Source organism: Mauremys reevesii, linkage group 17 (genome assembly GCF_016161935.1).
Source record: "Mauremys reevesii isolate NIE-2019 linkage group 17, ASM1616193v1, whole genome shotgun sequence".
NCBI classification, from domain to species: Eukaryota; Metazoa; Chordata; order Testudines; family Geoemydidae; genus Mauremys; species Mauremys reevesii.
Window position 1 is genome coordinate 21,826,818 of NC_052639.1, and position 25,156 is coordinate 21,851,973.

The 25,156-nt window shown below is 51.6% G+C and overlaps 5 non-coding genes across 5 annotated transcripts; 3 read left to right on the forward strand and 2 right to left on the reverse strand.

Moving 5' to 3' along the window:
• Positions 1 to 1,836: 1,836 nt before the first annotated feature.
• Positions 1,837 to 1,908, forward strand: TRNAA-UGC. Its single transcript has one exon. It is a non-coding gene; the product is annotated as a tRNA-Ala (tRNA).
• Positions 1,909 to 13,422: 11,514 nt separating this feature from the next.
• TRNAS-CGA lies at positions 13,423 to 13,504 on the forward strand. Its single transcript has one exon. It is a non-coding gene; the product is annotated as a tRNA-Ser (tRNA).
• A 1,503-nt stretch (positions 13,505 to 15,007) lies between these two features.
• TRNAT-UGU lies at positions 15,008 to 15,081 on the forward strand. Its single transcript has one exon. It is a non-coding gene; the product is annotated as a tRNA-Thr (tRNA).
• Positions 15,082 to 22,464: 7,383 nt separating this feature from the next.
• Positions 22,465 to 22,537, reverse strand: TRNAK-UUU. The gene has a single exon. It is a non-coding gene; the product is annotated as a tRNA-Lys (tRNA).
• Positions 22,538 to 23,761: 1,224 nt separating this feature from the next.
• TRNAA-UGC lies at positions 23,762 to 23,833 on the reverse strand. The gene has a single exon. It is a non-coding gene; the product is annotated as a tRNA-Ala (tRNA).
• Positions 23,834 to 25,156: the final 1,323 nt, after the last annotated feature.

The following is a 25,156-nucleotide window of genomic DNA, read 5'->3' on the forward strand; positions in this document are numbered from 1 at the left end:
CCAATCACGTAGACCTGCCTTTGCCTGGTGAAAGTGCGGTCTGCTAACCTATCCCCCGTTCCCCCTGATTGCAAGCTCCTTCCATTCCTATCCTCCCTTGTAGTCCCCCTTAAGCCATCCTGCATCCTCCCGGGGCCCAAAGTCGGTGCTGTCACCATCGACTCCTCCCCTCTTTCTATCGGACTAGCCGCTATTCTCTTCTTCCTTGGTCTCCCACCGTCAGCTACCACCTGCTGTACCCCTTCCTCATTCTCCAAACCTTCAAACCTGTTCCTTAGCTCTATTTCTCCCTCACTGGCTCTCCTTTTCCTCGGCCTGCTTCTCACGATCACATGCTTCCACTGCCCATGTTCCCCATCCAGCATTCCCCCCTCACAGGCCTTAGCCCCTGCTTCCCCCTGTACCCCTGAACATTCCCCTTCAGCCACAGCTTGCCTTTGCTCCATCAGCTGCTCAAGCCCCCTTCTAATCTCTACCAGGGATTTTCCCTGCATCTCGAGACCTCCGATCTTTTCTTCCAGCAGCTCTATTAGGCGGCACTTCCTGCATACATTCCTCTGTTCCGGTGCCCCACTAGGACCATGTACATTCTGCAGCTGCTGCATGCAATCATCCTCGTTGTATCCTCTGCTGCTTGGCTCATGGCTGCTGTTGTCTCTGCCTCTATCAGCCTTCTCACCTGGGGAACACAGCACCGCACCCCCTGCCCCTTCCGACTCCCCCTGTAAACTAACTCCCACTCAAACTCCCCTGTTAGCAGCCCTGTTCGCCGGCTCCTGTGCCGCTGCCTGGCTGGGCGGCCGCTTTTATAGGCCCCCTCCTCAGCCTAGCTCCGCCCCCTACTCAGGGCTCGGCTGCCCGCTCAGCAGTCTGCCCCTACGGATAGATAAGTGGGGTTAAATCAGTTCTCAGCCTGAGTCCTTTGCTCTTAATCCTGAGGATATTGTCCCACCATGGGGCCATTTCCCGCCTCTCTTTCCTAGGGAAGAACAATTTTCCTTGCACAGACACAGGAACAGCAAGATCCTTCTCTGTCCCTTGTGCAAAGCAGGGGGCCAAATTCCATGGAAACAATGGACAAGCAGGGGGCCCTGGGCACATCCAGCCCTGGCCGTGAGATGTTCCCTCCCCTCTTTCTTTATGCCCCTGTTGTTATTTCATGGATTGTCTGGGATGGGGAAAAAGCTCAGTTCACTCCAGGAGGAGGGGGAAAGAACCCTGAAAGTCTCAGGACCCAACTCCTGCTACCAGGATCACTGAGGTGCTGGGAATCGGACTGTGTGAATTGTCAAGGTGGGGAATGAATAACAATTTACAACAAGATCCACCTCATTAATCACTGACACAGGCTAATCCTGCCGCAGATAGACGGGAAACTGGGAGTGATTCTTTGCTCTGCAGCCATGGAAACAGTGACCCAATTGCACCGCAGTGAACGTACTGGGGAAAGCTGGACTTTACAGGCAGGTGGAAAGAGCAGATCCTAGAAACACCTGGAGCTTCCCACACCACTGCTACCACCAGGGTCAGGCGGTGAGCGACTCACAGCATCCCTCCCCTCCCATTACCTTCCAGCAGGGGGTGGTAGCACCCCCCACCCAAAGCAGGGGAGAGGGCTGAGTGTATCTCTGCACCCTGAGTCCAGGGCACCCACTCTCTCTGCCCCACACATCGAATCTGGCCCTGCTGAAATGTGACCCCCAAGAACCAGCAGCCTCCAGGACAGCAGATTTGGCCTCAGAGCCGGGAATGTGTCCCTCATGCTGCTCTTAGGCCACTGGATATTCTGGAAACAGGAGGGCTCTGAGTGTAACCTATAGCCCACATCATCCATCTGGGCATGTAGCTCAGTGGTAGAGCACATGCTTTGCATGTATGTGGTCCTGGGTTCAATTCCCAGCATATCTAGGTTCCTTTCACCCTGCTGCTTTGCTCATGCCCAGAGAGGATGTGACCCTGCAGGAGTTTCAATCCTGCTCAGTGAGGGGCAATTGCATGGAAGGTCTGGGTGGGCTTTTTGCTCCTAAGACTCCTCTGTACATTTAAGATTCCCACCAGTTGTGCTGCTTGGGACAAGAGTAGATGAAAAGGGAGAATCCTCCACCACTGGAGGGAAAGGTCCCATATGCACAGACTGAGAGGCAAAGACTAGACTTATTTTTTGTCTGGGCCCAATCTTTTCACCTGGTACAGCCCTTGTTCCAGCTCACGTGGTAGCTAGGGGATGTCTCATGACTGCAGCCATGTTTGTTCAGTTCCACCCCCTTATACAGCTTTGGCACAAGGCAGGAATTTTTTGTCTCTCTCCTGAGGAAGAGCCCCAGGTTTAAGGTGGATTCCTGTACCAGGTGACATGGTCACATGTCCTGTGAGACCCCATAAGCCTTCATTCTTCCTGGCCTGACTCACAGATGGTGCAGGACAGAGCCATCTCCAGTCAGTTGTCCTGGTTAATGGGAGCATTCAAGAGTCCAAACCACTACTAATGGCCCACACTTTGCATCATTACAACAGGACCTCAGAGTTATAGTTCATATTTCTAGTTTCAGATCCAAGAATGATCAGTTCATACAAATAGGATGAACACACACAGTAGATTATAAGCTTTGTAATGATACCTTACAAGAGACCTTTTGCATGAAGCATAGTCCAGTCACTTTATATTCACACTCATTAGCATATTTTCATAAAATCACACGGAGTGCAACATCACAGCAGGAAAAGGGGTTTTACTGCGGCACCTGGAAGCAGTCAAGTTTCATGTTCTGGCTGTGGTATGAGTTCCTCCAGCTTTCTCGTAAGCACACATGTACCTTAGCGGGTGCTCTCGATACAGGAATGGCCCCGACACGGTAAAGTGATGGGGATTGCATTTTCCTTTTTTATTTCTGTATTTCCAATGACATTTCTGTTTGTGATTTCGTTTTGCTTCGTATATCTGTGTTTTCTCCTGGATTTGATAGCTAACTTAAAAAAGAATAAGGCCTCAGGGCGCCGGATGGAGGAGCAGGCTGGGGCTAGGACTGCTAAGAGAGCGAGAGTAGCAGGTTTTCTGTATTGTTTCCTGCCCACATTTTCATGACGAGTTTCTCTGCTGCATGAAATTTGCCTTTGTTAACTGTGAGCTTGGCTAGCTCAGTTGGTAGAGCATCAGCCTTTTAATCTGAGGGTCCAGGGTTCAAGTCCCTGGTCAGGTGAAGAGGGAACAGTTTCCCCTCAAAATGAAAGACAGAATCTCTCCAGGATGTTATTTGACATCACTTCTTTTCACTAGGAAGGGCCACGTACTGCCTGGGACTGAAGGGGCAACTTCCTCACATGCCTATTGGCCTTTCAGTCTGGATTAAGAAAGGCCTCTGGGAGCTGCAGCAAACTGCTGCATGACAACTTGGTGAGTAAATGCAGGGCTGCCCCCACAGAGTCATCCTCGGCAGAGGTCTGGGGGTTCCCTATTGGTCCCATGGTGTACGGGCCAGCACTGGGGACTTTGAATCCTGCAATCTGAGTTGAAGTCTCGGTGGGATCTGAGGACAATTCCTTGTGCCCCCTGTGCCACAAACCCTGCTGGGTCTTCCAAGGCTCTATCTTACTTTCTCAAATGAAAGCCTATCTTTTGCCCACTAGCTGTTGTGACTTGAGCACAAGAGGGGACGTTTGATCCAGAAGCCTGGCCATGCCTGGAGTTCTGTAGATAGGGATGCAAGCGCCATTTCTGCTGAGTCCTGAAGCTGGGCTGCAGCCTGGCCTAGGAGGCAGCCCTATTGGTTGACCTACTGGCCCAAAGTCACTTGGGCAGTGTTGGTGTTCCCCAGGGATGCTGAAGGGCCTAAGGGAGGGAGGCTCAATACTCCCCCCTATCAGTCAGGGCGGAAGAGGAGGGCTGCAAGAGTGGGCAGGTTGATGGCTGGGCCTTCTAGCGTTCGGTTGGGGACATGGTGGGGAACGCGAACTGGGAGAAATGGTTGCTGGCCTGTGAGGAATGGTTTGGCCAGTGGCGTAAGTGGACCTTGTAATTACCTACAAGGTTGTCATGCTCAAGACCCATCTGTGGGGAATTTCCTCAGCCAGATATTTCCCTCTGCTCCACGAGTGCTGCTGAGACCGAACACATAAGAACATAAGAAAGGCCATACCGGGTCAGACCAAAGGTCCATCTAGCCCAGTATCTGTCTACCGACAGTGGCCAATGCCAGGTGCCCCAGAGGGAGTGAACCTAACAGCCAATGATCAAGTGATCTCTCTCCTGCCATCCATCTCCATCCTCTGACAAACAGAGGCTAGGGACACCATTCTTACCCATCCTGGCTAATAGCCATTTATGGACTTAGCCACCATGAATTTATCCAGTCCCCTTTTAAACATTGTTATAGTCCTAGCCTTCACAACCTCCTCAGGTAAGGAGTTCCACAAGTTGACTGTGCGCTGCGTGAAGAAGAACTTCCTTTTATTTGTTTTAAACCTGCTGCCTATTAATTTCATTTGGTGACCCCTAGTTCTTGTATTATGGGAATAAGTAAATAACTTTTCCTTATCCACTTTCTCAACATCACTCATGATTTTATATACCTTTATCGTGTCCCCCCTTAGTCTTCTCTTTTCCAAGCTGAAGAGTCCTAGCCTCTTTAATCTTTCCTCGTATGGGACCCTCTCTAAACCCCTAATCATTTTCGTTGCCCTTTTCTGAACCTTTTCTAGTGCTAGAATATCTTTTTTGAGGTGAGGAGACCACATCTGTACACAGTATTCGAGATGTGGGCGTACCATGGATTTATATAAGGGCAATAATATATTCTCAGTCTTATTCTCTATCCCCTTTGTAATGATTCCTAACATCCTGTTTGCTTTTTTGACCGCCTCTGCACACTGCGTGGACATCTTCAGAGAACTATCCACGATAACTCCAAGGTCTTTTTCCTGACTCGTTGTAGCTAACTTAGCCCCCATCATGTTGTATGTATAGTTGGGGTTATTTTTTCCAATGTGCATTACTTTACATTTATCCACATTAAATGGCCTTCCACTTCTTGTGCGGCAATAGGACATCCCTACCTAGTCAGGAGAAGTGCGGCTTTTCTGCCGTATTAGAAGAGGGGTTGGGCTTGGTGGGCTTTGAAGACTTTTATAGCTCTACTGTTTTGTTTTTCAATTTTCAGTGAGTGGCTGAGCTGGAGGGCAGGTCAGGCCTGAGGGGAATGATGGGGCAACCGCACAGAACGCAACTGACTCTTCCGATATGGCCGTATTTTTTTTATCCCACTGGGTGCAGCACCGGGTATGGGATGGCCAATGGTGGGGGAAGGGAGAGCCCCCCCCTCTAGTGTTCTTCTACTCCCACCTTACACCCTACAGGATTTTCAGTGGGTGGCTAGGTGGAAGGTGCTTGCAGGATGGCTTCATCCACAACAGTGGCTGCCCTCACAGCGGCGGCGGCCACAGATTGGCTCAATCTGAAGAGAGGTCAATGTACCACTAGGTGAGACAGGCCAATTTTAGGGAGCTTCCTCTGAAGGTGAGCAACTGTCCCCAGAACTTACTGACAGGAGCTTTAAAGTATTTGCAAGTGTGCATGACCAGCATGTGCAGAGCAAAGGCTGCCCGGGGGCACTGTGTCAGGCTCTGGCACCGCTTGAGACAATGGACCATCTTCAGCCACCAGGTAACCCAGGATCTGAGACAGGAATGGGGTAAGGAAGCAAGTCAAGCTGAGCAAGGCAGGCAAAAATTCATCTCGCCTTCATGGGTGCTTGCAATGATGCTCTTTTCGTGTGCCAGGGCTGACAAAAACTTCCCAGACAGAGAAGCAGCAGGCCCAAAAAAGTGCTATTCGGGTGCTGACTTAGCTCTTTATGCTATTATGTGCCAGCAATGCCCCTCTGCCAGGTACATTGGCCAAACCAGACAGTCTCTACGTAAAATAATAAACGGACACAAATCAGACATCGAGAATTATAACATTCAAAACCAGTCAGAGAACACTTCAACCTCCTGGTCACTTGATTACAGACCTAAAAGTTGCAATATTACAACAAAAAACCTTCAACAACAGACTCCAATGAGAGACTGCTGATTTGGAATTAATTTGCAACGTGGACACCATTAAATTAGGCTTGAATAAAGACTGGGAGTGGATGGGTCATTACACAAAGTCAAACTATTTCCCCATGTTTATTTGTCCCCCTACTGTTACTCACACCTTCCTGTCAACTGTTGGAAATGGGGCATCCCGATTATCACTACAAAAGGTTTTTTTCTCCTGCTAATAATAGCTCACCTTAGCTGCTCACTCTCATTATAGTGTGTATGGCAACACCCATTTTTTCATGTTCTTTGTATATCTATATCTTCCTGCTGTATTTTCCACTGCAGGCATACGAGGAAGTGGGTTTTAGCCCATGAAAGCTTATGCTCAAATAATTTGTTAGTCTCTAAGGCACCACAAGTGCTCCTTGTTCTTTTCGCAGATAAATGAATGGAGGTTAAGTCCATTAGCCAGGAGGGGTAAGGAATGGTGTCCCTAGCCTCTGTTTGTCAGAGGGTGGAGATGGATGGCAGGAGAGAGATCACTTGATCGTTACCTGTTAGGTTCAGTCCCTCTGGGGCACCTGGCATTGGCCACTGTTGGCAGATAGGATGCGGGGTTGGATGGACCTTTGGTCTGACCCAGTATGGCCATTCTTATGGTCTTATAAAGGGAGGGGCAGAGCCTTGTGGCAAAGTTTCTGTGGTGTAGGGGTTATCATGTTTTCCTAACACGCAAAAGGTGCCTGGTTTGAAACCAGGCAGAAACATGGTGGCTTATTCCCAGCTCCTACTGGCCTGTCCCTGCTGCTGTAGGAGCAGCAGTGATTTCTATGCTCAAAAGGTCTCTTATACTTCCCCTGCTCCCACTTTTGTCTCCTCTCCCTCTCTGAATGCCTGTGAAGTGGCTTTCTCCCTCCCGCTCCCTCCTGGAATGCTGGTGGGATGAATGGGCTGGTTGAAGAGCAGAAGAGCTCCCGACACACACTCTAACCACTGGACCCCACTCTGCTCCCAGGGCTGGAGATAGAACCCAGGAATTCTGACCACCAAACCTCCCCCCCCCCGCTCTGACCACCAGACCTCACACTCCCCTTTTAGATTTTAGTCTCGCTGCCTCTTATAACCACCCACCCCACCAGTCCCTACCGTTGCTGCAGGTTTTGGGGTGTCACCCTGCTCTGCATTCCCCAGTGCAGCCCAAGGCTTTTCCTCCCCTCAACCACTCATCCTCACCCCTCTCGTGCTGGATCATCTGCTTGGCCCCCTGCCCCCTCTCGGGATGCGCTGTGCGGCTGGGGATTGTGCAACGGCCCAGCACCAGGCAACACAGAACGGACACCACGTGCCCTGCCCCACCTCATGTGAGCTGCTCTCCAGGTGCATCGGAGCCCGGTGCCCCGCATCTTGGCACTCCTGCCCCACAGGGGGTGAGCTGCAGCCCCACCACACTCCGCAGAGGGGAGAAGGGTCAGGCCAGCCAGCCCTTGTAAGATGGGGAAATCACCACCAGGGTCAATGGTATGGGGGCTGTGACATACAGAGAAATGGTTGTTGCGCCGGCAGAGGGCAGCAGAGCATGCACACACACACAATTGCAAACATACACAAACACATGCATGAATCCAGACACACACACGCACAGAATTGCTAATATACACAAACATCCGCACAAATCCAGCCAACATCAACACAACTGCTAACAGATGCAAACACATGCACAAATCCAGCCACATGAACACACAGACTTGCACAGCCACAAACACCCCCTCCCCACACACAAAACCCCATGCAGAAATCAATCAATCAATCAATCAATACACACACGCACAATCCCCATTCTATGCACACACCTTGGGTCAGTGTGACACTGAATACTTCAATTGGATGGGGGGCCCAGCACCATGGCTATTCCCTGCCCCCCAGGGCTTGCAGGGGTGGATTGGGGGCACAGGGGGCACGATCCATTGCCAGACAAGGGGTGGGGGGGTAGAGATGGGGATGGAACCGTGGCACCACCCGGTTCCTGGCACAGGCTCCTTCCAGGATTTGCATTTCTTGGTAGTTTTCACCCCATCACCACTTCCTGCCCAGCCCCCTCCTGCTGTGCAAGACGGTTCTGGGGGGACGGGAAGAACCCAGGAGTCCTGGCTCCCAGCCTCACCTGTGCTAAGGTACGAGACTCTACTCTAACCCCAGTGCTGGGACTGGACCCTAGGAGTCCTGACACCCATCTTCCTTTCCTCTAACCACTAGACTCCACTCCTCCCCTTTTGGGGAGCCAGGACTCCTGGGTTCTGTCTCCAACTCTGGGAGCAGAGTGGGGTCTAGTGGTTAGAGCAGGAGGAGCCAGGACTCCTGGGTTCTACTCTCAGTGCTACTGTGTGACACTGGGCCTCTGTTTCTCCTCCCACTTTTTGGGTGTGGAGCCTGTAAACTCTCTGGGGCATGGCCTGTCTCTCGCTGTGTCTGGGCAGCGCCTGGCCCAAATGGGCCTGATCTCAGCTGGGGCAGGGACTGTCTCTGTGTCTGTGCAGCCCCCGGCACAACAGGGGCCTTGATTCTGCCCCGGTCTCTGTAGGTGCTGCTGTTGTACAGATAAGTAGTCGTGATACTAAAGGCGTGGCAGTGCGTGAGTGCACCACCATTGCCATGCAAGGGCTAAATGTGATTCTTATCCCTGTGACCCCCTGTGAACCCTTCCCCCGATTCTCCACCTGAGCCCCTTGTACCGCTGCCTTTGTCAACGGCAATGCAGAAAGCCACCCAGCTCTAGCCCTAAAACAAGAAGATGACCAAAAAAAACCTCACACCAACAGGAAACCAGCCCCAGCAGTTTGTGACTTCACTTCCCAAAATTATATACACAAACACACACACACAGAGCCCCGCTCAAACAGCCCCCTTTGCCAATGCACCACCTCACCTCGTCCAGAGAGGTCTAGGTGGGAAGCTTCACGTGGGAGCAGTGATGGACAGCACCATCAAGGTAGGTTCTGGGGATGGTCCTCCAGATGCAGGCGTCTGGGCTCCAACTGGCACTGGGCTCACACTGGGCTGTGTTCAGTTCCTCTCTCTGGTGTGCGCCCCGGCTCCACAAACGCCCCCGCCCCCTGCTCTTTCCTTCTGGTACAAAAAATATCCTCTTCCTTCGCCCCAGAGAGAGACACCCACGGTGCTGCTCAGCACACGCCTTCCCCCCACCTTCCCCCCCATTCCCAGGAGTGTGCAGGAAGGGAGTCATGATTGGGGAGAGCCCGTGTCCCGAGGGGAGGGTATTTTGGGGCTTGCCCCCTCCACAGAGCATGGGGGTGCCAATAGGCACCTATGGATGGTCCCGCCAAGCAGGGCCAGGATGGAAATGGGGGGCCTGTTCCCCCAACATGGAGAATCTGGGTGCAACCTTGCTTAACGGGTCAGTCTGTCCTTTCTCTGACTCTCTCATTCCAGCTTCAGCTAGCACTTGTGGTTCATTTGCTCTTTTTCATTCCTTTCCTTCTCTAGCTTGTATGTCCTTGCTTTCTTTTTTCCCCTCTACCTTTCACGCTCTTGCTTTCTTTCCTTCTTATTCTAATATTTTTTCTCTCCCTTTATTTCTTTCTCTGCCTTTCACATTCTTTTCGCTTGCTCTCTCTCTTGCTGGTTATTTTTTTCACTCTTTTTCCTCGCTCCCTTCCGACCCAAGCGGGTTCTCCTCACACAGATTTTGACAGGTTTTCCCCCTGATCAGCAAGTGGATTAAGCACGACTTCAGTGGGTGTTTGCCAGGCCAGGAAGCAGGCTGGCCGGGTGTCTTCATGGCCATCTGCTGTCCATGCATAGGCATGGTCCTCCCCTCCTCTGGCCCTGACCTCAGTCGCTCTGTGGCTTATAAGCCTTCCCTCAGAGCTGTCAGCACCAGCCGCCTCTGCTCTAGGTGCCCAGAGGAGGAGAGGTGTGCTGGGCTCCAGCCTGGGACTCTTCCTCAGGGCCGCCCAGAGGGGGCAAGAGGGCAATTGCCCCAGGCCCCGAGCCCCACAGGGGCCCCACGAGAGTTTTCGGGGCCCCTGGGCGGGGTCCTCACTCGCTCCGGGGCCCGGAAAACTCTTGCGGGCTGGCGCAGGAGCTTCTTCGCTCCCGGTCTTCGCGGCGGGGGTCCTTCGCTCCGGGGCAGAAGGACCCCCGCTGGCGAATTACCGCCGAAGAGCGGGCGGACCCGCGCGAAGTTCAGCTCGGTCTTCGGCGGTAATTCGGCGGTGGGGGGCCCTTCCCTTCCGGGACCCGCCGCCGAAGTGCCCCGAAGACCCGCAGCGGGGACCTCCCCGCCGCCAATTTCCGCTGAAGACCGGACTGCGCCGGCGGGTCCCCTTCGGCAGTAATTCGGCAGCGGGGCCCCACCGCAGGTCTTCAGGGCACTTTGGCAGCGGGTCCCGGAACGGAAGGGCCCCCTGCCGCCGAAGACCCCAGGCCCCCGGAATCCTCTGGGTGGCCCTGCTCTTCCTCCCTCCTGCCTACCAAGCCTGGCCCTGCTTTCTTCAAGTGCCATGTGGGCAAGAGGAAAAGTGTGGCCACAAGCACCAAACTTGTGGGCATCAGGTCAAGCAGTGAGAATCCCAACCCCCAAAGCCACTTCTAGACCCCCACCAAAGACCTGACTCCAGTAGGGAGGAGTCACCCAGCAGGAGGGAAATGATTCACTCTTACATAGCTGGAGACAGGAAAGCACTTTGAGCACCAGATCTTTACCACCAGCTAACACAAGGTCCCACTGAGATTTGAACTCAGATTGCAGGATTCAGAGTGCTGCCCGTTACACCATGGGACCAGCTCATACTGCCCTCTCTGCACATTGGTGACTCTCATAGGGCTGGCTTGTGTAAGGGACTGTTGGCCCTTTACTAAAACTTAGTGGGGTTTTTGGTTGGCTAGTTTCCAGTCCCAATAGAAGGGGGAAGGGTCAATGGGAAATCAGGACCCTGAGACTGACATGCCCCTGGTGCAATGGTCACCAACTGGTAGGGAACAAGTGAGAATTTGTTAATGGAGAAAAATTCCTGGTGAAAATTGGCAAAGCTGTGGAGAGTTTGAAAAGTTCCAGTGAATTTACACATGGGTCTTTACACATGGGTCTCAACCTCAATTTACCTTAGGGCCAGTGCCAGTCCTCCCAGTGGGCCAATAATGTCACTCACACCGCCCAGAACCCGCCCCCCAAAACTCTGCCCCTCACCTGCCTAAGGCTCTGGGAGGGAGTTTGGGTGGGGGAGGGGTTCTGGGGGGCAGGCGCTGGGAGGGAGTTTGGGTGGGGGAGGGGTTCTGGGGGGCAGGCTCTGGGAGGGAGTTTGGGTGGGGGAGGGGTTCGGGGGGGCAGGCTCTGGGAGGGAGTTTGCAGCGCCGTAACATGGGCGAGGCGAGTGAGGCACTTGCCTCAGCTGCAGAAAGTGGAGGGGCGCAGCTCTACCACGATCAGCGGCGCTTCGGTGGCAGCTCTACCACTGCCACTTCTTCGGTGGCAGTTCGTCAGTGGGTCCTTCTCTCCGAGAGGACTCAGGGACCACTGCCGAATTGCCACCGAAGGATGAATGAAGCGGCGGTGGCAATTCAGTGGCAGGTCCTTCCCTCCGACAGGGATCAAGGACCCGCAGCCAAAAAGCCTGGAGCTGGCCCTTGCCTCGGGCACACAAAGTCCGTGTGGGGCTCTGGGAGTTTGGGGGCTGGGTGCAGGCGCTGGGCTGGGGCCGGGAGGAGGGGGGACCGGAGGTGGGGTGGGGGTGCTGGCTCTGGGTGGGAGATTAGGGTGGGCAGGAGGGTGTGTGTGGAGGGAGAGGGAGTTGGGGGCAGGTGTGTGTGGAGAGGGGTGCAGGCTCTGGGAGGGAGTTTGCGGGGAGGAGGAGGGGGTATGTGGGGAGGGGATGGTGGTGCAGGCTCTGGGAGGGAGTAAGGGGTGCAGTGCTTACCGGGGTGTCCAAGGTGGGGTGGGCTGGGGGGCCTCCACGTTCTGCTGCCCCCAGGCATCACCCCCGCAGCATCCCATTGGCTGCAGGGGCTCGGGGTGGGGGAAGCGCGCGGAGGCACAGACCCACCCTGCCCTGCCATGTGGAGGGGCCGGCAGCCATTGGAGTGAGCAGGCAGATGCTGCTCAGCTCCGCTGCACTGCTGGGGCTCCTGGGGGGGAGCGCCTGGGGGCAGCAGGTGGGGCCAAGGGAGTGACCCGGTCCCAAAACTGCTGGAGCCCCACGGGTGAGACCTGGGGACCAGGACTGCCAGCCAAACTCCTTGAAGAGGAGGTGTCCCTCTCCTGTCAAAAACTGATCTTCCTCCTTCAGTTCAGTGACAGCTTGAATTGTTCCTTATCCCGGCAGAGCCAGAGGATTGAAAGCAGCAACATCAAACCCCTGTGTAGCTTGCAGGAATGGACATAAACACTCCCTGGTATCTGAGGAGATGTTCAGCTTTGCCCTTGGTCAACTACAAGGCCAAAGGGAAAGGAGGTGGCACCAAAGGGAAAGGAGAGTGAAACATGGCACATCATTGTTATGCCCATGGTGGCTGCAAAATCTTTTTATGCACTTCTTCTTATCAGCAGTGCATTATTTTCTCTGGCGTCTAGACCTTGACTATACCTTGGCCAAGAAATTTGTACCTTGATAAAATAATTGACTGCCCCTGGTGAAGGCAATGGACTTGACACCCACTGGGATGTCCCAACACCGGTACAAGTGCTAACAACATGGCTGCCTTTTAGCCATCGATTTTAATCGGGGCAATACATTGAAACAAACCCCTGTTAAATCATTTCTCAGCCCGAGTCCTTCACCCACATTCCCTAGAGCATTGGGCCACCACGTGGACATTTCATTTCCCACCTCAATTTCACAGAGACACAATTTCCTTTGCACAGATCCATGAACAGTGAAATCTTCCTGTGTCTCTGGTCTGAACCAGGGCATTCGATTCCAGTGAACCCTTCTCTCCTGCAATGGCAATGGTCAGACAGAGGGGTTGTGGCACCTGCATCCCTGGCAGGAAGCTATTGGCTCAGCTCTTTCTTTCTGCTGCTGCTGTTAGTCCATGTAACATCAAGGGTGGAATGCAAGGCTGAGTTCACGCACCAGCCCCCTGAAATATTTCAGTGCCCCAGAGAAATCCTGCCCCTGGAACAATGTGCTGGAGATTTGACTAGGAAAGGGACTGTCTGAATTGTCAGTGTGGGAATGAACAACAATCTACAGCAATGTCGTTCACACAAACACACTCTCATCCTGCTCCAGCTGGAAGGAAATGGGCAGGAATTCTCACTGTTCACCCAAGGGCACACTTACACTGATGCGCAGTCATGAGCGTGCTGGGAAGCTGGTCTGAGCAATTTGAAGTGACAATTCAGTGAGAACAGAATCATCATGTAGTGGAATAATTGTATGTCAAGGAGTTGTAGCCGAGTGGTTAAGGCGATGGGCTCGAAATCTATTGGCGTCACCCCGCACAGGTTCAAATCCTGCCAACTACACAAGCACTGTGCTGTTGTTATTATCACTCTAATCTTAGTGCCTGAGCATCCACAGTGCAAACTGGAGCCAGATCTACTTTCACTCTGTGGACACCTAAAATGCTGCTGTGGCATTGCTATAGCACTTTGGAGTAGACAGTGATTGGAGGGGTTTTCCCATCCCTGTAATAGCTGCATTGGCAGAACAATTCTTCCTTTTCTTTACCACTATCTAACCAGGGCTTAGGTCACCTTAACTCTATGGGTTGGGTTGGGTTGGGTGGGTGGGAGGTTCACACCCTGAGAGACGTCACTCTGTCAGTTCAGTGCCCAGCGTACACCAGCCCTTAGATCCCTCTTGGTATTTCAATGCAGGCACTGACCTGTGAGAGGAAAACATCAGCTCACAAACACACAGACTGAATTCCCCACATTTCATCTCGCTGCACTTTCCAGAAAGTCACGAAATTCAATTCATTCTTGCTAGGACAGAGAAAAAATAAGTGACACTAAGTTTTTGGCTTGGGTAAATAAAATTAAGTGTTTAATTAATATAGTAAAAACCTGTCCTGATGCCTCTAACTAACATCACAGTGTGAAATAGGAACAGAGATAAAGCTTGTCAGTGACGACTAATTTCGCAAATGATCTTCCCATTATTAATTTCCACGCTGCCCCCATTGGAGGTCTGGGCACCTCCAGTGTCATTGCTCTGCGTTCACCTTCCCCTAGAATTGTTCTCGGACATTCGCCTTCCTCTGCAGCATGGGGCTCGGGTCACTTGCTGGAGGATTCCCTGCACCTTGAGGTCTTTAAGCCACGATTTGAGGACTTCAGTAACTCAGACATAGGTTAGGGTTTTGTTACAGGAGTGGATGGGTGAGATAATGGTCCCTTCTGACCTTAAGTCTATGAATCTAGTCCCAAATTTTAGTCCTGCTTTGGGACAGTGTCTGTCATGCAAGAAACTGCCCAGTCTGCGCTAGCAGTGAGGCTCCCTCACTAACAGCTGAAATCAGGGAGAGCTGTGTGAAGTGCAGGGCCCCAGGGGTGCCTGAACAGGGGGACAACAACACCCCAGGACTTTTAAAAATGGGAGGGCTCTGAAGGGGAGGGGCCCAGCCTCTGTAGCAGGAATGCAGGGCAGGCGAGTTCACGGCGGGCATTATGGGATACTGGTGGAGGCTGCACAAAGCTCTAGGCCTCTCGTCAAGGTGGTTTTATTTTGTCACCAAAACAGGGCAATTTTGTCGCCAGACGTGGCATTGCAGTGTGTGCACCAGCCAAAAGCTGCCAACCGAGGGAGCGTTGTGTGTTTTTCACACACCTGAGCAATATAATGATGCTGAAATAACTTTGCAGTGCAGACCTGGCCAAAGATTCACACACACACACAGAGCTTGCAAGGAAAACGTCACCTGCTCCTCTGCTTTGCAGAATTCAAACACAAGCAAAGCTTGTCAGGCCCCAGTGGGGATGGCAGAGAGTCAGGTGTGGGCAGACAGTGTGTTTTAGCCACAGGCAGGCACCATGGCTTAGCTGGCTAAAGCACCTGTCTTGTAAACAGCAGATCCTGGGTTCAACTCCCAGTGGTGCCTTGTTGGTTAACTTTTAGGGCACCTGGTATTGGCTACTGACAGAGGACAAAACACAGAGCTAGGTGGGCCTTTGGTCCAGCCCAGTGTGGCTGTTTAAACTGGGATTGAGGAGAAGGATGAAGAGGAGAAGGATGAAGAGGAGCAGGCTCTGGTTGGGAGTGAGGAGCAGTGAGCATAGGAGGGTCTGAGGAGCACTGGGAAAAGAGGGGACGTGGGTTTAGGCTGAAGAGCATCTTCATTTGGGGATCCAGCAGGACAGGAGAAGGCAGCAGGTGATTCTAATTCCTTAGGGATATTCTGTGTGTTCGTGTGTGTGTGTGTGTGCAGGGGAGGAACATGCTCTATGCCCAGAGGCCTTTATTCCTTCAGGCTGCAAGGACAGAGGGGCTGTCAGGAAGTTGCCCCTTCAAACCCAACAACACAAAAAGGCCCTTCTGAGGAAAGGAAAAATCCTGCAGAGAAAAAGTAACCTCCAAGAGGACTCCAGCAAGACAGTGTAAGATCATGGGGAGTAGTTTATCACCTGACCAGGGACTTGAACCCTGGACCCTCAGATTAAAAGTCTGATGTTCTGCCAACTGAGCTAACCAGGCTCCCAAAGCAAAAGAGCAAGTTGGTGCAGAGGAGAAACTAGTCAAGAAAACAAGAGCGGGAAACAATAGGGGAAACCTGCTGCTGTCTCTGGCCTGGTCAACACTACGAGTTTATATCGAATTTAACAGCATTAAATCACATTAACCCTGCACCCGTCCACACAATGAAGCCCTTTATATCAATATAAAGGGCTCTTAATACCGATATCTGTACTCCTCCCCGACGAGGGGTGTAGCATTGAAATCGATATTGCCATGTTGGATTAGGGTTCGTGTGGCCGCAATTCGACGGTATTGGCCTCCAGGCGCTATCCCACAGTGCACCATTGTGACGCTCTGGACAGCAATCTGAACTCGGATACACTGGCCAAGTAGACAGGAAAAGTCCGTGAACTTTTGAATTTAATTTCCTGTTTGCCCAGCGTGGAGCGCTGATCAGCACAGGTGACCACGCAGTCCCAGAATCAAAAAAGAGCTCCGGCATGGACCGTGCGGGAGATACTGAAGCTGATCTCTGCATGGGGAGATGAATCCGTTCTATCAGAACTCCGTTCCAAAAGACAAAATGCCAAAACATTTGCAAAAATCTCCAAGGCTATGATGGACAGAGGCTACAGTAGGGACTCAACACAGTGCTGAAACTTAAGGAGCTGAGACAAGTGTACCAGAAAGCCAAAGAATGAAATGGATACTCACAGAGGAGGGCGACTGATGACTGTAGCTATCCCACAGTTCCGCACTGTCAAAACCATTTACATTCTTGGCTGAGTTCCCAAAGCCTGAAAGGTCAAAAACATTGTTGTGGGTGGTTCCGGGTATGTGTCATTCCCGCCCCGTGAAAGCCGAGGATAAAAATTGTTTCTAACCTTTTTTCACTGTCACCGTATGTCTACTGGATGCTGCTGTGAGACACGGTGCTGCAGCGCTACACAGCACCATCCTCTTCCCTTCCCTGGCGGACGGCAGACGGTACAGTAGGACTGGTATCCGTCATCGCTGTCCCATGAGTGCTCCTGGCTAGCCTCGGTGAGATCAGCCGGGGGTGCCTGGGCAAAAATGGGAATGACTCCCAGGTCATTCTCTTCTTTAAGCGTCTGTCAGCACCATCCAGTAGACATATGGTGACAGTGAAAAAGACTGAATGGGCTCCATGGTTGCCGTGCTATGGCGTCTGCCCAGGCAATCCAGGAAAAGGGCACAAAATGATTGTCTGCCGTTGCTTTCACGGAGGGAGGATTGAGTGACGACATTTACCCAGAATCACCCGTGACACTGTTTTTGCCCCATCAGGCATTGGGATCTCAACCAAGAATTCCAATGGGCGGGGGAGACTGCAGGAACTATGGGATAGCTATGGCATAGCTACCCATAGTGCAACGCTCTGGAAATTGACGCTAGCCTCGGTACATGGATGCAAACCGCCGAATTAATGTGTTTATTGTGTCACCGTGTGCACTCGACTTTATACAATCTGTTTCCAAAAAACAGTTTCTGTAAAATCGGAATAATCCCGTAGTGTAGACATACCCTGAGATTAACAACTTTGGTGGCTAATTGAAAGGCTGATGATTCAAACCCAGGTGAAGATGGAGGTGTTTTTTTAAGTGATGAGCATCCAGTACATTTTAACAGGCAGAAAAATGCCTCAATGCTGGTCTAGCCTCATTGGGCAAGCATAAGGAACACTTTTGCCGGTGGTATAGTGGTGAGCATAGCTGCCTTCTAAACAGTTGACCTGGGTTCAATTCCCAGCCAATACAGGGATGTGATATTCTCTCCTTTGGGAGCTGGTTTAATTTCAATCATGTTGTATCACTTTATCAATGGAATGACAGAATCCATGTGCTGCGGGTCACTCAACACACAATGAAAGAAGAAAGGGGTGGGACTATACAATGAGCTGTTGGAGTTATCCTGGCATTACAATGTTTGGTTAACTTCTTGAAAAAGTATTTCCTTTACTTCCCTCTCCCTTTTAGACTCAGAGCCTTTAAGGTCAGAAGGGACCAGTGTGATCATCTAGTCCGACCTGCTGCACCACGCAGGCCAAAAGACCCCACCCACCCACTCCTGTAATAGACCCGGGAGGAGGCAGCTCTGTGCACTGCCCCTACCTCAGGCAGCACATGGAGGCCCTCTGCTCCCCTCCCCCCCTGGGTGTGCAGAGATGTGCCAGCAGCACTGAGGTGGCTCCCTGCCCACTCTGCCTCCGTCCCTCTGTGCCACTCCCAGAAATGGCCGGCATGTCCCAGCATCCCCTGGGGTGGGAGTGTCTCCATTCATTGCCCCTGCCCCAGTACCGACTCCAGCGCCCATTGGCCAAGTCACGCAGAAGAGCCAGCCGCCATAGGCCAACATCCAAGGGCAGAGGAAGCCAAGCCACAAGGCTTCAAAGGTGACTGGCCAAGATCCTCTAGCTTTCCCCTGCTGATGCCAAGGCTTTTCCTCAGCTCATTTCACCACCCTCTGCCATGCAGGGTTGGGGTTATCGCAGGTGTTACCCAAAATTGGGCCAGCCAGTAAGCAAAGGGAGGACTAATGACCCACCAGAGTTTGGCAGAAAGCAGCACATTTATTATACTGACAGTTAAGCTCAAAATAAGCAGGGCGGGGGGGAGTCACACTCGCACTCGCATACTCACGCTCCCAGGACAGGCCCAGCGCTGGAGATGTCAGGATTCTGCAAAGTAAGTGTCCCACAGCGCAGCTATGGACAGTGTGCGATGAAGGTAAGTCTTCCTGAGGCACAATGAAATACAACGCAGAGAACCACTGGCCAGGTGCTCCGGGCAAAGGGCCTCACTGGAGCTACAAGCTTGTGAGTGCTCTCCTGAGCACAGGGCCCCTTCCCCTTTTAAGGGCCTGCACCTCATGGCCTGCGACTAGAGATGACTTGGCTGCATCTGGTTGGTCACACTCCACCTTGGGCAGTGTCCATGCTCTGGGTGCGTGAGTGCTGCCTAATTAGAGTCCCAGACACCTTGTCTACCTGGGAGCTCTTCTGCTCTTCAACCAGCCCATTCATCCCACCAGCATTCCAGGAGGGAGCGGGAGGGAGAAAGCCACTTCACAGGCATTCAGAGAGGAGAGGAGACAAAAGTGGGAGCAGGGGAAGTATAAGAGACCTTTTGAGCATAGAAATCACTGCTGCTCCTACAACAGCAGGGACAGGCCAGTAGGAGCTGGGAATAAGCCACCATGTTTCTGCCTGGTTTCAAACCAGGCACCTTTTGCGTGTTAGGAAAACATGATAACCCCTACACCCCAGAAACTTTGCCACAAGGCTCTGCCCCTCCCTTTATAAGACCATAAGAATGGCCATACTGGGTCAGACCAAAGGTCCATCAACCCCGCATCCTATCTGCCAACAGTGGCCAATGCCAGGTGCCCCAGAGGGACTGAACCTAACAGGTAACGATCAAGTGATCTCTCTCCTGCCATCCATCTCTACCCTCTGACAAACAGAGGCTAGGGACACCATTCCTTACCCCTCCTGGCTAATAGCCATTCATGGACTTAACCTCCATTCATTTATCTGCGAAAAGAACAAGGAGCACTTGTGGTGCCTTAGAGACTAACAAATTATTTGAGCATAAGCTTTCATGGGCTAAAAGCCACTTCCTCGGATGCCTGCAGTGGAAAATACAGCAGGAAGATATAGATATACAAAGAACATGAAAAAATGGGTGTTGCCATACACACTATAATGAGAGTGAGCAGCTAAGGTGAGCTATTATTAGCAGGAGAAAAAAACCTTTTGTAGTGATAATCGGGATGGCCCATTTCCAACAGTTGACAGGAAGGTGTGAGTAACAGTAGGGGGACAAATAAACATGGGGAAATAGTTTGACTTTGTGTAATGACCCATCCACTCCCAGTCTTTATTCAAGCCTAATTTAATGGTGTCCACGTTGCAAATTAATTCCAAATCAGCAGTCTCTCATTGGAGTCTGTTGTTGAAGGTTTTTTGTTGTAATATTGCAACTTTTAGGTCTGTAATCAAGTGACCAGGTAGGTTGACGTGTTCTCTGACTGGTTTTTGAATGTTATAATTCTCGATGTCTGATTTGTGTCCGTTTATTATTTTACGTAGAGACTGTCTGGTTTGGCCAATGTACCTGGCAGAGGGGCATTGCTGGCACATAATAGCATAAAGAGCTAAGTCAGCACCCGAATAGCACTTTTTTGGGCCTGCTGCTTCTCTGTCTGGGAAGTTTTTGTCAGCCCTGGCACACGAAAAGAGCATCATTGCAAGCACCCATGAAGGCGAGATGAATTTTTGCCTGCCTTGCTCAGCTTGACTTGCTTCCTTACCCCATTCCTGTCTCAGATCCTGGGTTACCTGGTGGCTGAAGATGGTCCATTGTCTCAAGCGGTGCCAGAGCCTGACACAGTGCCCCCGGGCAGCCTTTGCTCTGCACATGCTGGTCATGCACACTTGCAAATACTTTAAAGCTCCTGTCAGTAAGTTCTGGGGACAGTTGCTCACCTTCAGAGGAAGCTCCCTAAAATTGGCCTGTCTCACCTAGTGGTACATTGACCTCTCTTCAGATTGAGCCAATCTGTGGCCGCCGCCGCTGTGAGGGCAGCCACTGTTGCGGATGAAGCCATCCTGCAAGCACCTTCCACCTAGCCACCCACTGAAAATCCTGTAGGGTGTAAGGTGGGAGTAGAAGAACACTAGAGGGGGGGGCTCCCCCTTCCCCCACCATCGGCCATCCCATACCCGGTGCTGCACCCAGTGGGATAAAAAAAATACGGCCATATCGGAAGAGTCAGTTGCGTTCTGTGCGGTTGCCCCATCATTCCCCTCAGGCCTGACCTGCCCTCCAGCTCAGCCACTCACTGAAAATTGAAAAACAAAACAGTAGAGCTATAAAAGTCTTCAAAGCCCACCAAGCCCAACCCCTCTTCTAATACGGCAGAAAAGCCGCACTTCTCCTGACTAGGTAGGGATGTCCTATTGCCGCACAAGAAGTGGAAGGCCATTTAATGTGGATAAATGTAAAGTAATGCACATTGGAAAAAATAACCCCAACTATACATACAACATGATGGGGGCTAAGTTAGCTACAACGAGTCAGGAAAAAGATCTTGGAGTTATCATGGATAGTTCTCTGAAGATGTCCACGCAGTGTGCAGAGGCGGTCAAAAAGCAAACAGGATGTTAGGAATCATTAAAAGGGATAGAGAATAAGACTGAGAATATATTATTGCCCTTATATAAATCCATGGTACGCCCACATCTCGAATACTGTGTACAGATGTGGTCTCCTCACCTCAAAAAGATATTCTAGCACTAGAAAAGGTTCAGAAAAGGGCAACTAAAATGATTAGGGGTTTAGAGAGGGTCCCATACGAGGAAAGATTAAAGAGGCTAGGACTCTTCAGCTTGGAAAAGAGAAGACTAAGGGACACGATAAAGGTATATAAAATCATGAGTGATGTTGAGAAAGTGGATAAGGAAACATTATTTACTTATTCCCATAATACAAGAACTAGGGGTCACCAAATGAAATTAATAGGCAGCAGGTTTAATAGGAAGTTCTTCTTCACGCAGCGCACAGTCAACTTGTGGAACTCCTTACCTGAGGAGGTTGTGAAGGCTAGGACTATAACAATGTTTAAAAGGGGACTGGATAAATTCATGGTGGCTAAGTCCATAAATGGCTATTAGCCAGGATGGGTAAGAATGGTGTCCCTAGCCTCTGTTCGTCAGAGGATGGAGATGGATGGCAGGAGAGAGATCACTTGATCATTGCCTGTTAGGTTCACTCCCTCTGGGGCACCTGGCATTGGCCACTGTCGGTAGACAGATACTGGGCTAGATGGACCTTTGGTCTGACCCGGTATGGCCTTTCTTATGTTCTTATGTGTTCGGTCTCAGCAGCACTCGTGGAGCAGAGGGAAATACCTGGCTGAGGAAATTCCCCACAGATGGGTCTTGAGCATGACAACCTTGTAGGTAATGACAAGGTCCACTTACGCCACTGGCCAAACCATTCCTCACAGGCCAGCAACCATTTCTCCCAGTTCGCGTTCCCCACCATGTCCCCAACCGAACGCTAGAAGGCCCAGCCATCAACCTGCCCACTCTTGCAGCCCTCCTCTTCCGCCCTGACTGATAGGGGGGAGTATTGAGCCTCCCTCCCTTAGGCCCTTCAGCATCCCTGGGGAACACCAACACTGCCCAAGTGACTTTGGGCCAGTAGGTCAACCAATAGGGCTGCCTCCTAGGCCAGGCTGCAGCCCAGCTTCAGGACTCAGCAGAAATGGCGCTTGCATCCCTATCTACAGAACTCCAGGCACGGCCAGGCTTCTGGATCAAACGTCCCCTCTTGTGCTCAAGTCACAACAGCTAGTGGGCAAAAGACAGGCTTTCATGGCATTTGAGAAAGCAAGATAGAGCCTTGGAAGACCCAGCAGGGTTTGTGGCACAGGGGGCACAAGGAATTGTCCTCAGATCCCACCGAGACTTCAACTCAGACTGCAGGATTCAAAGTCCCCAGTGCTGGCCCGTACACCATGGGACCAATAGGGAACCCCCAGACCTCTGCCGAGGATGACTCTGTGGGGGCAGCCCTGCATTTACTCACCAAGTTGGCCTGCAGCAGTTTGCTGCAGCTCCCAGAGGCCTTTCTTAATCCAGACTGAAAGGCCAATAGGCATGTGAGGAAGTTGCCCCTTCAGTCCCAGGCAGTACATGGCCCTTCCTAGTGTAAAGAAGTGATGTCAAATAACATCCTGGAGAAATTCTGTCTTTCATTTTGAGGGGAAACTGTTCCCTCTTCACCTGACCAGGGACTTGAACCCTGGACCCTCAGATTAAAAGGCTGATGCTCTACCAACTGAGCTAGCCAGGCTCACATTCAACAAAAGCAAATTTCATGCAGCAGAGAAACTAGTCATGAAAATGTGGGCAGGAAACAATACAGAAAACCTGCTACTCTCGCTCTCTTAGCAGTCCTAACCCCAGCCTGCTCCTCCATCCAGCGCCCTGAGGCCTTATTCTTTTTTAAGTTAGCTATCAAATCCAGGAGAAAACACAGATATACGAAGCAAAACGAAATCACAAACAGAAATGTCATTGGAAATACAGAAATAAAAAAGGAAAATGCAATCCCCATCACTTTACCGTGTCGGGGCCATTCCTGTATCGAGAGCACCCGCTAAGGTACATGTGTGCTTACGAGAAAGCTGGAGGAACTCATACCACAGCCAGAACATGAAACTTGACTGCTTCCAGGTGCCGCAGTAAAACCCTTTCCCTGCTGTGATGTTGCACTCCGTGTGATTTTATGAAAATATGCTAATGAGTGTGAATATAAAGTGACTGGACTATGCTTCATGCAAAAGGTCTCTTGTAAGGTATCATTACAAAGCTTATAATCTACTGTGTGTGTTCATCCTATTTGTATGAACTGATCATTCTTGGATCTGAAACTAGAAATATGAACTATAACTCTGAGGTCCTGTTGTAATGATGCAAAGTGTGGGCCATTAGTAGTGGTTTGGACTCTTGAATGCTCCCATTAACCAGGACAACTGACTGGAGATGGCTCTGTCCTGCACCATCTGTGAGTCAGGCCAGGAAGAATGAAGGCTTGCGGGGGGTCTCACAGGACATGTGACCATGTCACCTGGTACAGGAATCCACCTTAAACCTGGGGCTCTTCCTCAGGAGAGAGACAAAAAATTCCTGCCTTGTGCCAAAGCTGTATAAGGGGGTGGAACTGAACAAACATGGCTGCAGTCATGAGACATCCCCTAGCTACCACGTGAGCTGGAACAAGGGCTGTACCAGGTGAAAAGATTGGGCCCAGACAAAAAATAAGTCTAGTCTTTGCCTCTCAGTCTGTGCATATGGGACCTTTCCCTCCAGTGGTGGAGGATTCTCCCTTTTCATCTACTCTTGTCCCAAGCAGCACAACTGGTGGGAATCTTAAATGTACAGACGAGTCTTAGGAGCAGAAAGCCCACCCAGACCTTCCATGCAATTGGCACTTGCCCCTCACTGAGCAGGATTGAAACTCCTGCAGGGTCACATCCTCTCTGGGCATGAGCAAAGCAGCAGGGTGAAAGGAACCTAGATATGCTGGGAATTGAACCCAGGACCACATACATGCAAAGCATGTGCTCTACCACTGAGCTACATCCCCAGATGGATGATGTGGGCTATAGGTTACACTCAGAGCCCTCCTGTTTCCAGAGTATCCAGTGGCCTAAGAGCAGCATGAGGGACACATTCCCGGCTCTGAGGCCAAATCTGCTATCCTGGAGGCTGCTGGTTCTTGGGGGTCACATTTCAGCAGGGCCAGATTCGATGTGTGGGGCAGAGAGAGTGGGTGCCCTGGACTCAGGGTGCAGAGATACACTCAGCCCTCTCCCCTGCTTTGGGTGGGGGGTGCTGCCACCCCCTGCTGGAAGGTAATGGGAGGGGAGGGGTGCTGTGAGTCGCTCACCACCTGATCCTGGTGGTAGCAGTGGTGTGGGAAGCTCCAGGTGTTTCTAGGATCTGCTCTTTCCACCTGCCTGTAAAGTCCAGCTTTCCCCAGTACGTTCACTGCGGTGCAATTGGGTCACTGTTTCCATGGCTGCAGAGCAAAGAATCACTCCCAGTTTCCCGTCTATCTGCGGCAGGATTAGCCTGTGTCAGTGATTAATGAGGTGGATCTTGTTGTAAATTGTTATTCATTCCCCACCTTGACAATTCACACAGTCCGATTCCCAGCACCTCAGTGATCCTGGTAGCAGGAGTTGGGTCCTGAGACTTTCAGGGTTCTTTCCCCCTCCTCCTGGAGTGAACTGAGCTTTTCCCCATCCCAGACAATCCATGAAATAACAACAGGGGCATAAAGAAAGAGGAGGGAACATCTCACGGCCAGGGCTGGATGTGCCCAGGGCCCCTGCTTGTCCATTGTTTCCATGGAATTTGGCCCCCTGCTTTGCACAAGGGACAGAGAAGGATCTTGCTGTTCCTGTGTCTGTGCAAGGAAAATTGTTCTTCCCTAGGAAAGAGAGGCGGGAAATGGCCCCATGGTGGGACAATATCCTCAGGATTAAGAGCAAAGGACTCAGGCTGAGAACTGATTTAACCCCACTTATCTATCCGTAGGGGCAGACTGCTGAGCGGGCAGCCGAGCCCTGAGTAGGGGGCGGAGCTAGGCTGAGGAGGGCCTATAAAAGCGGCCGCCCAGCCAGGCAGCGGCACAGGAGCCGGCGAACAGGGCTGCTAACAGGGGAGTTTGAGTGGGAGTTAGTTTACAGGGGGAGTCGGAAGGGGCAGGGGGTGCAGTGCTGTGTTCCCCAGGTGAGAAGGCTGATAGAGGCAGAGACAACAGCAGCCATGAGCCAAGCAGCAGAGGATACAACGAGGATGATTGCATGCGGCAGCTGCGGAATGTACATGGTCCTAGTGGGGGCACCGGAACAGAGGTATGTATGCATGAAGTGCCGCCTAATAGAGCTGCTGGAAGAAAAGA